This window comes from Brugia malayi (assembly GCF_000002995.4).
Source record: "Brugia malayi strain FR3 genome assembly, contig: Bm_v4_ChrX_scaffold_001, whole genome shotgun sequence".
In the NCBI taxonomy this organism is placed as follows: Eukaryota; Metazoa; Nematoda; class Chromadorea; order Rhabditida; family Onchocercidae; genus Brugia; species Brugia malayi.
The window spans coordinates 1,979,964-1,991,982 of record NW_025062479.1 but is presented as its reverse complement, the minus strand read 5'-3'; positions in this window follow the sequence as shown (position 1 = coordinate 1,991,982).

Genomic DNA, 12,019 nt, shown 5'->3' with positions numbered 1-12,019 from the left:
ATGAAGTAAAGACTGTTGACACTTTTATACGAAATGATAAACAAATATGGTCAATTTAATTAAATTACTTTTGCATAGACAGATTTGAGATTTATAACTCAGCAAAGTGCTAAATTATTTTAAAATGCTTCACATCTATAATTAAATACCGCATGCAGTTCAATTATTGATAAGTAATTGATAAGTGATCAAAGAAAAAATATGTAGTAATCAATCTTAGAAATGGACTACACAAGATTTAAAAGCTAGGAGCAAAAGAAAAAAAATTTCATGTAATTAAGGGATATAAAAGAATGAAATTGAAAATTAACGGAAAAAAAGGACATAGTAAAAAGTTTTGTAATTAAAAAATCTGCATGAATGGTTTTCAAGATCTGTCATTTCTTTTTTTTTTAATGACGTTTAGAGATTTATTTAAAATTCATTAAATTTTTTCTGCTTTTTATTAATATTTATATTATTTCAAACCGTATATTCAAATATGATAACATTAACATTGCTTTTCACTACCCATTTTTGCAATAATAACAGATATTTATACAATTATTTAAATTAAATTTGGAGGAAAAGATTTTTGCACATTTATCTAATTTTTACTAATTATTTATTTAACTTGTTAATTATTCTTGCTAAATTCATTATCTTTAACGAAAACGAATTGAAATATTTGCAAATGTGCAAAAATTCCAGTTAAATAATCAATAAAAATGCAGCAATTTTAGATTTTAGTAGACAATACAGAATCTATGAAAGTATTCAGAACTATTTTAATGCGCAGTCACAGCAAAGACAGGACAACATGACACTACGACAAATTATTTGATAACAATGAATTTGTTGAATGTCGAGCGAAGAAGATGAAAACTGTTAACTAATAAGCAAAAGAGAAATAGAGGAAGCGATAAAGGACGGAAAACAAACGTAAAAACAAAATCACCGGTAAAATTGAGCAGTTAAAAATTAAGGATTCAAAAATTTAAAAGTAACTGATAAGTATTCTTGTACCTTTCATTATCGGTATATTATATTATACCTACAAAAAACGGTTGTTAAGTAAAGCAGATGAAATAGAGTACAAAAGAAACGCGAACAAATGAAATGAAGAAGCAAAAATAACGCATATAACAAATACAACATAATGCTATAATTGTAAGGAAGAAAAGTGACAAAAAAAAAAAAAAGAAAATAAATGTAATTTTATTGCTAAAAATTTTTAATTTTAACTTTGTTTATTATTAAGAAATAATAAATATAAAATTTGATGTGTAATGAAAAGTCATAATTGAAGGGAAAGTAGAATTAGGATTAGCAATAAATGAAATAAATATACATACATCCATAAATAATGAAGTAAATTGAGGGTAAAAAAAAATCATTTCACAATGGAAAAGAAAAATGATGATAAATTACAATGGGATAGAATGAAATCAGGTTTTTTTTTTTCCTTTTTTTTTTTCCATCAATATAACAAAGTCATTAAAATTTGAAAATTTTTATTTGAATTCTTTGTCGTTTCATTTTTTTTTTTTTTTTTACCCATAATACATAAGTTAATTGTAATTTGATAAAAGTTAAACTGAAGTTATTATAAAATTATCTTAGCAAAGTTAATAAAAATTATTATTTTATAATAAAACATATTAATAAAGAGATCAGTTAAGAGGAAGAGGAGAGAGATGAGAGTAAAATGTATTTGCTATTGAAGAGAATACTTATTTAATCATGCTAATTATTTTCAAATTATTATTAATTAATTAAGTAAACGAATATATTCTCTTTCTAATCACTACTGATAATCAATTAGAATTAGCAATTAAAATGAATATTTTATTCATTAACATAAAAATTTAACAATTACTAATAAACTTTCCATTCTTTTCTCCTTTTTTTTTTTCCTTTTTTTTTCTGCTTCCTATTCAAATTGACAAATATGAGAATGAAATAGACAAATTCTAAGCTTAAAATTGATTTATAAGCTTATTGCTTCATGTCTTTGCACAAACACTGAACATAAAATGATGACAGTGTGTGTTTCTGTATGTCTCCCTCTATATGCATGTGTCGGTGAATGTTCTATGTTACCCATCCACTTTCTCGGGTATCTTTCTTTCTACCCATCCTTTTCCCATCAGTATAAACGTTTGCTTAAAACATACAATAGTTACTGGAGGCGTGTAACAATCAACAAAAATCATTTCGCACTCTATCGTGTCTAAGAGTGTTGTATGTTTGTGTTTGTTTATCTGATAGATTTGATATGAATTAGATAGAAATACATCAAATATAAATACAATATAAAATATAAATACATAATACAAAATATACATATACATACATATATATATAAATAATTTAAAATTTGTAATCAAATATAAATGTATGATAAAAATATAGAAAATATAAGTATAGATGTATTATACAAAATGCAAATATTGGAAAACATAAAACATAAATATGTAATATAAAATGCAAATACATAATTTAAAAATATAATTAAATATAAATATATAAATATACCATGTGAAAAGGAAGTACTAAAAAAATATAAAGCATAAATATGTAATATATAAATATATAATTTAAAATTATGATCAAATATACATAAAATGTAAATATAGAAAAATATGAAGCATAAATATATAATATGAAATGTAAATATATAATTTAAAATTATGATCAAATATAAATACATAAAATGTAAATGGACTATATAAAATGCAAATATGAAAGAAAAAATGAAGCATAATATAAATTATATACTTATAATTTTAAAATATAATCAAAATACAAATACATAATATAAATACATAAAATATAAATGTAGATATATTATCTAAAATAAAAATATAGAAAAGCATAAAACACAAATATATAATATAAAATAAGAACATACAATATAAAAATATATTTAAAAAATGAAATAAAAAATAAATAATACAAAATATAAGTTTGAAAAGTGTGAAATATTAATATAATATAAAATGATTTAATACAATATTAATACAAAATGTAGATGTTTAAAAAAAAAAAAAAAAAGTTATAATAATTTTACCTTTTTATGTATTGTTTTTTTTTATATATATCTTTTTTTTTTTTTTTCATTTTCTTTTTTTTATTTCTCATCACTGATATTATTTTCACAAATTTTACGATCATACTGTAATCTGATACATTTCGATCTTAGTAATGCACTTAAACATTTATCAAAAGCTTTAATAATAAAAATAAAAAATTTTTTTTTTCGTTTTTGTTTTTTATTTTGAGCCATTTGAAATGTGATCAAATCATATGAACAAACAAACGTGATATAATAATATTATTGTTTAAAATTGAACAATATTGAGATAGGCGGATATGATAATCAGCTGGCATTATATGATAAAAATATTATCACCAATAACCAACTGACAAACAAATAAGCGAATATGAGAAGAAATAATTGAACAAATATCTATTAGAAAAGATTATTCGAGACAAAACTTAAACAAATATTCATTGGAAAAGATTAGTTCAGATAAAAATTATAATTGATAAAAAGAAAAAAAATTTAATTATTATCATTTGAAGAATGTATATAGTAACTAAATAGAAGATAAATGAAATGAAATGAAGAAAAGTTTGCTTGCTATGATTTGAAGAAGAGATTAAAACTGAATCATATCAATTCAGTAAGCAAATATAAGTTTCAAAAAGGAAAAGAACGAAAAAAAAAAGAGAAAGAGTTCATATCTAATTAATTAAAATTTTTATTTTTAATTTTGGAATAATATTAATAAAATTTCAACCCTTGAAAATATTGTCACGAAAATTAAAACTATGGCATATGTACATATTTTTTGCTTCTCTTCTTTTTTTTTTTGCATAATCATATAATATCAATAGAAAGGAAAGAAAAATGGAAAAAAGTGGAAAAAAAAAAAATAAAAGAAATTATAATTGAATAGGCTTAGATATAACGAGCAATTTACTGAAATCCTTTTAATAATTTTAATTATTATCAATACTCATATTCGATTAACCATTACAAGTGCTTTTGAATGATATATTTGAAAGAAAGTTGTAGATAAACTTATTTTGCACTATTTATGACTGATTAAATGTTTGTATTACATTGTATTGCATTCTAATAGATTAAAATATGACATAAATAATAATAATAAAAGTAAATAAATTAATATAAAAGGCAAATTAATAAAGAATAAAAAAAAAAAAAAAAACTTTACAACTAAGCAATAAATTGATGTGAAATTAAATATTTTCCAAGCATTGGATCGAATTTAATTTGCTTATTGTTATTAATATTTTTTTGCAATATTAGCATTAGGGATAAGTTTACAAAATGAATCAGTTTCTAAAAATGACAATCATTTATTCTTCACTTATTTTAATCCACCTTTAACAGTTAAACTTTTTGATAAAGAATTCTTTCTCCTACTTCTTTTTTTTGCTGATCAAAATTGGAATTTCTATACTTATTAATGCATTATTATTGTTATAAAAAATATCAATATCAACATTGTAAAATTTATTAATTTATAGTAAAAATTTCTTTTTTTTTGTTTCATGCCCAATTTGCAAATAACATTTATAACTTGCATGTTAAAACTGAGAAATACGAAATCACATCTAGTGATAGATATTTAATATCAAAATTTCAATATTCTTAACTTAGACATATTAAATTTAATCAGTGATCTTTGAATAAAGCAGTAGTATTGGATTTAGTTTTAGAATTTGAAATTTATGTTTAAGCAACTTTAATTTTTTCAATCTTTCAAGTTTTTATAATTTTTACAAATGTACTACACATGAAGAATTTTCAGAATTTTTTCAAAAAAAAAATAATAATTGTTGTTATTAGTGGATTATTCTGCTTGAATCGCTTATACACAATTTGCTTAACACATATTATTATCGTTGTTAATAATAGAGAAATTTGATTTATTAGTTTTTTTTTTTTTTTTTAGAGAAAAATTTTCAATTGAATTAGATTGCAATTAATCTTTTTTAAAATAAATTACTGCACATATCACAAAATTCATCGTTCATTTATTTGTTCTTTTTAATTTTTTATTTCTTATACTGTTTGCATTTTACAAAAGTAAAAAAAAAAACTTTTTTTTTCAAATTACAAAATGAGCAAATGTTGCAATAATGATTTGGCAGATGTATCCATAATTTAGTAGTACCAGTAAAAAAAATTGTTATTGTTATGGAATATTTTATTTTAGAAATAAATTAAAAATTGAAATTATAAGTAAATTTTCGAAAATTAATAGATAATTAGAATTTTAATTTGTAATAATAGTACAGCATAAATAGATAATTGAAATAAGCAAAAATATGGATGATGCATAAAAGTGAAGATGTATTTAAATTAATTTATGATTGGGTGAAAGTAATTCTTATCACTTATCATATTGTTTAGTTCAATTTTAGTAACATTCATTTAAACTAGGAAAAGAAAATTCAAATTGAAATGGAAATTAAATATGGATTTGTAAGCTGATATTTTAAGGTGTTTTTTTTTTTTTTGTATTTATACAATAACCATGTATGATATTTAATAATTTTTATAACAATGATAAATACATAATATCTTATAATTCAATAACTTCAAAAGTATAGAAAAGGATAAATAGCATAAATGAATATTGAAATTGGATAATACACTTTTTTTTTTCCACTAAAAATAATCAGTCAGATGGCTAAGATTTGAAATGAATTAAGGAAAGAAAAGCATTGATTTCCATTTAACGATAAATCATTCCAAAAATTTTCTAAAACCTACTCAACAAATGGCAGTAAGGAAAAAAAGAAAAGAAGAAATTTGTTATTTTCATATCTCATTAGTTAAGAAAGGGTGACTAAAAGTTTAAATGAGTGCATATGTGATGAAATGACTAACGGACAGAAATAAAATGATATAGAAATGAAAATTATTTCATGGAAATGATAAATGAGACTTATTTTTGTCTTAAAAGAACATAACAATTTATCAAGTGTTATAGAATGAGAGAAAAATATGTTGTTGTCGTAGCAACAAATAATAAAAATTTTTTAATCACGTTATGCTTTTTTGCTTACTCTAAAACTTACTCAATAAATAGCATTAAGAAAAAAAAAATCCGACTTATTAATTAAACAAATGGATGATACTAATACAGAAATGAAACACTACTATCAACAAAATTAGCAGTGGTAGGAATACTTGTTGTTGTAGTAATATTATTATTAGTAGCAGCAATAGTAGTAATATTGGTAGTAAAACTTATGTTGTTAAAAAACACCAACTAAGTAGGATGAAATTTTTTAAAAATCAAAACAAAAAAAAAAAGAACGATGAAAGAATAACAAATATTACAAAAGAATGAATGATAACGCACTGATAAAAGCTAAACGAATCCGTTTAATGAATAAGAAGCAATTTTGAAAAGACGAAGTAATTGAAAGTATGCTCTTGTGGGACGCGTTGCCATGTGCTTTTCGTGTGAAACGATCCCGAAATAACAACTACTACTTAAATGAGCAAAATATCTTAAAGTAATCCATTAAATTTTGAAAAGGTAAAGGGAGGGAGAATTGTTTTGTTATGACTGTTACCATTACTATTATTATTTGCCATTAATTATTGTTTATATGTATTATTTATTATTATTATTATTATTATTATTATTATTATTGTTATTATTATTATTATTATTATTATTATTGTTATTATTATTATTATTGCTATTATTATTATTGTTATTATTATTTATTATTATTATTGTTATTATTAATATTATTATTATTATTGTTATTATTATCAATTACTATTATTACCAATCCATTTATTATTCTCGTCAATTATTACTATTTCTATTTGTTATTAGCACTACTAATGATAACACCAGTATTACTATTACTATATTGACTACCACGATCATCCTGTTTTTTATACGAAGAAACTATTAAAGTGCATTTAAAGCACTGCATCAGTAATTACCTTAATATATTGTCCTTTTATATGCAAATTCATTTTTTAAATGGAAATCAATTTTTATTATTTATGACGAAATCAGGAGCATTCCTGAAAACGTTACAAAAGAAGTTTTTAAAACTTTCTGAATTTACAGATAATTCCCAAAAAAACTATGCTAATTGAATGACCGTAGAATGTTTATATGATTTATTACTATCATCATTCTTTTTTTTCTGTTGTTCTTTATCATGGTTAGCTTGATTTATCAATTACCTTTTCTTATTTCAATTATTAATCTCCTCATTACACCCGTGTATTTATAACGAACAAAATTTCGATATTTTATAATATTCAGAATATCTCTCGCTGCATATTCGGAAATTTCTGGTGACGTAAAAGATGTCCTCATGACATGAAGATATTTAATGGCAATTGTTGTTAGAAACAGAGCACTAAATATTTCCGGAATTTCCAAACAAGATGCAAAGTTGTTGTTGCGTGTAATTCACAATGCAAAATATTTAAACGAGTAAACGAATAGGTAGAAAAATTGGTTTAATACATGAAAAAGTAAAAAAAAAAAAGTGATTTAATCTCAAATTTGTGTCAAAATCATGACATACTGACACACAACAATTAATGTACTATTTTATTTGACTATGTATGCTTATTACCATCACCTGTCCATCTTAAAATTGTTACGCATTATAAGCTAACGACACTGAACAAAAATGACTTATATATCACAGTTTGCTGTTTGTAATAAATGAAAACGAAATGCTTGTTACTATTTTTCAATTTCAATCAAAATGAAATATTGGAAGCAAAAGCATATATTAACAGTCTGTTACATTGTTTCAAAGTATCAAGTTTAGGTAGGATCTCAGTTTTGGTGGTGAAAAATTGAAAAATTGCACATATCGTTTATAAAATTGGATCATTTATAATAAAGCGTTTTATTTAACCAGAAAAAAAAATCTAGCAAAAGTACATGTTTGCCTCTATTTTCCTTTTTTTTTTTCCTTTCATTTGTTAAATCATTCAATGACTTGCACTCACTGTAGTAGTGCTCGTTTATATTTTTTCAGTTGCATAAATTTGCAAATTATCATTTCAAACGTAATTCAGGAATGAAAAAAGTTCAAAAATTATGAATGCAAAATGAAATGATAATATTAATAATAAATTCATGTAATTTTACTGATCTTTTACATAGATTGCAATCATATTCTAAAACAAGTTAAGATTATTGCGTTGTTCATGTAAAATTGTCTACCATTGCGTATTATCATATGTAATATTAAATTAATAGTCCACTCTCACACATTCTTCAGTTCTTTAAGGGAGCAGTTTAAAAATTTTTGTAATAAAATGGAAGCACAGAAATTTGTACAAATATCGCCGGCAGACAACGATCATAAATAGAACAAGTAACTGCTTATGTGTAACTATTTTTCAGAAACCTTTGACACTAATAATGAAAAATACTGAAATTTCAGAATTTCCATAAATATTAATCTATTTGCAGATTTTGGTTAACTGAATGCCTGCTTTATTTTAAGAATTTTTCATTTCAAGAATAATTGGGCGAAAAAAAAAAATTATCTGCATCAGTTGCTACTCCCACATTTTGATTTGATCAGTTATTTCACTGCATATCATTATTGACCTTAGACATCAATACCACTAATGTGTGCTAACTGGAACATCTAGAACTTTCTAATTGATGAAATTACATCTCGAAATTTTTGGAAGAAAAAGTACCCTTTTAAAGGAGACAGGTAAAAAACATTAAAAATCACCTAAAAATTAGTAAATTTCCCGAGAAATTTGAAAACTATCACTTTGTTAGGTAAGTCCGAAATTTCAAACCTTACCAATTTTAAGTTACAGTGATGTAGGCAATTTTTAGAAAATTTCACTTTGTCAAACCTGACCATGGAAAGGTCCCGAAACTATTTCTACCTTATCAATGCCCATTAGTAAATGCTGTTTTTTTTTCTCAAAATAATTCAAAATCGAATTTTTTTCCTTCATCGAGTTGTTCAAAAACCTTTGGCAATAAAACAGAATCAGCTGTTCAATCCTTTTGGCTGCGAAACTCGACCCTGAAATATAATCCATCTGAAATGGTACTATACATATGTTTTTATAAGAGCAGCACTGATATACAAGGAAAAGTCGAGAAAAGCGCATCACAGGATATGATCCAAATACAGATAATTTTAGAGAAATTACGAAATATACATTATGATTATTTCCATAGCAACAAAACTTTTATCCAAAATGAAAAAATGAAATTTACAAAGTCCAATTTCTGATCCAAAATGATAAAAATGTAGTCACTTGCAACACATCCCCTTGAAATTAAATGCCGGAAAGCACTCAATTTTTTTTACAAATAATAGGTTTGCATCATGCACTTGCAGTATGGTGTTCACCTGTGATTGATTTATCTGTTCGTGATATTACGCGGTACACGGTCACTATACGACAGCAAATGCAACGAATGTAGAAATATAAAATAAGTACATTTCATTTATTTTTTGTCTATTTTATGTCGTTTCATACTTGTCTTTCACTCAACTTTTGACACCATTTCCAGCTCATTTACACACTGCCAAATGGCCACATCATAGTTCTTCAAAAGAAGACAAACGATTAATAAAATAATCCCAATTATCAATAACATCATTAAATGGAATAATTTGATAATTGACATTAAGCATCTCGCATAAAAAGTTTACGTACATATGATTACTTCCAACATAGTAATTGGAAAAGTATTGCATTATACCTATATGACCAGAAAAGGCGCAAATGTGTATGTATGTGTCGTGTGTGTCCGTGTGTTCTGTTGATAAGCAAATAAGAAAATGTATCATCTAATATGGGGGACAAATAAGAGCAAAGAAAATACTGAACTGTTAATTTATTTGTATGATAACTAAATGATAACATAGTTAACGACTATATGATAACAAATGCTGATAACTTGCTTGCATGCTGGTCGCATATGATTGTTCCTAACGTGATACAAAAGTAATATGCAACGGTCACATGAAATAAATGATATCAATGAAAGCTCAATATATTTGTTACGTATATATATATGTATTCCTATACTTTCTAAAAGATATATGTACACGTACGTGTATACCTTCTAAGTAGTAATATACAACCACTATTTGTGTCTCAAACAAACTAGTATACGACAATACGAGATATTGATTTTACAAAGATAAATCGTGGAAAAGCAACGAAAGAAACCCATAAAAGAGTATGACTGATAGAGAGGGCTAGAGAGGAGGGAGGGGCAAGAAGCGCGAGCGACGAGGCCTGCGTGCTGCGGCTGGGAGAGGAAGATGGTGGGAAGATGGGGGAGGGAACGTTCTTTGTTATTCTGCGAATGCTTACTGATCCGTCGGGGATATCCCATTTTCTCGGGACTTTATATTTTTTTTTTTTATTTTATTTTTTTATGTTCGGATTTTATTCAGGGGAAAAGCAGAGAAGAGGGACAAGCGGGGAGTGGAGAGAGAGAGAGAGAAAGAGAGAGGGAGGGAAAGAGAGATTTATTTATTTGAACAATAACATTGTGACGTTAATCATTAAATTGTTGTATGGATAGAAATAGTCAATAATTTGACCAAAAAAAAAATTAGACATTGGATTTGTTGGTTAAATATTTGAATATGAATATGTTTTCTCTGTAAATAACAATAATTTGTTCGTTTATCTTTTCGCTTTTTGACAAATTTTAGGTTTTTCGTTTTTTTTTTTTTTTTTTTTTTTTTCTTTAGCCTTTTGTTATCAGTTAAATCATCTTGCTTGTTTATTGTATGTTAGTATTACTGTTCGTAGTAATAAATTGTTTAATGAATAGTTTACATTTTTTCAGAACAAAAATAGATGCATTTTCATCGTCCTTTTTTTCTTATTTTTATAGATTTGTTCAGATAATGATATTAATTAGTTTAGAATTAAGAGAGGATTCTGATCTGTTTAAAGTCACAGAATGGCTAGCAAAAGTAGAAAAAAAGCGGCAGCAAGAATTAACTTCATTTTGATTTTCATTGGACACTAATCAGATAATCGATATAGTTGTCTTAATTAATTTAATTAATATAATTGTATGTTTAAATGATTTCCAGTAATTCCGAGCCTTTTTCGAGTATATTCTTAAATTATTCATTGGTCATTAGTACTCATTAGATTTTGCTAGACTGACATCATATTTATTGCTTAAAGCTTTTTCCTTTGTTCGAATGTCTTTCATCCAGTATAACTTAATAATTATTGGGGTATTTAAAATTTTCCAACTTTTATTTCTGTTCTTTGCAATTTCCATCACTTTTGTCCTTTGAGGGGTCACATGTCTCACCTTTCATTAGCAGTCTTCTGTCCAATTTCAAAAATTTATTTAGCAACTTCATTCAAGATACCTAAAACTGTCAGTTGAAATAATAGCATCCTTAACAAGGTCATGAATTTGTCGCTCATTTTTTTTGTGTTTTTTACAATCTTTTCTACCTGTTGATGGCCTATGTTTTACCTAGATTTTAGAATAAATGAGATTTTTTGCAGGAAAATTTGCAGAATCACACATCCAAGAAATTCTCAGCTCTCGTATTCATAGCTTTTTTGTTGTATCGACTTCGCTTTTCTTTTTAAATCGGTTTTAACGATGGAACTTAAATTTAGGTAGAGATGTAAAATTTGTGTAAATTTGTGTTTTCCTTTAAAAAAATGAGCTTATAATGCATATATTTGGGCATATTGTCATTTTTGTCAAATTTTTGAAATGATCATTAATAATAATGAGCTCACAAAATTCAGTAGCTGTAACAGTTACAAAATATATATCAGTAACTACAGTTTCAAAAAACTTACTTTTTAGTTTCCTGTTGTTTTTGCATTTTTTTTTTTTCTATAATGAATTTCCTTTATTTGGTACAAGCTTTTGTAACTGGAAGAATTACAGATAAAGTGAATATGATTCTGGGAAACATTCAAATTTCACTGAACTTATAAAAAGCCTATTGTATTATTGTG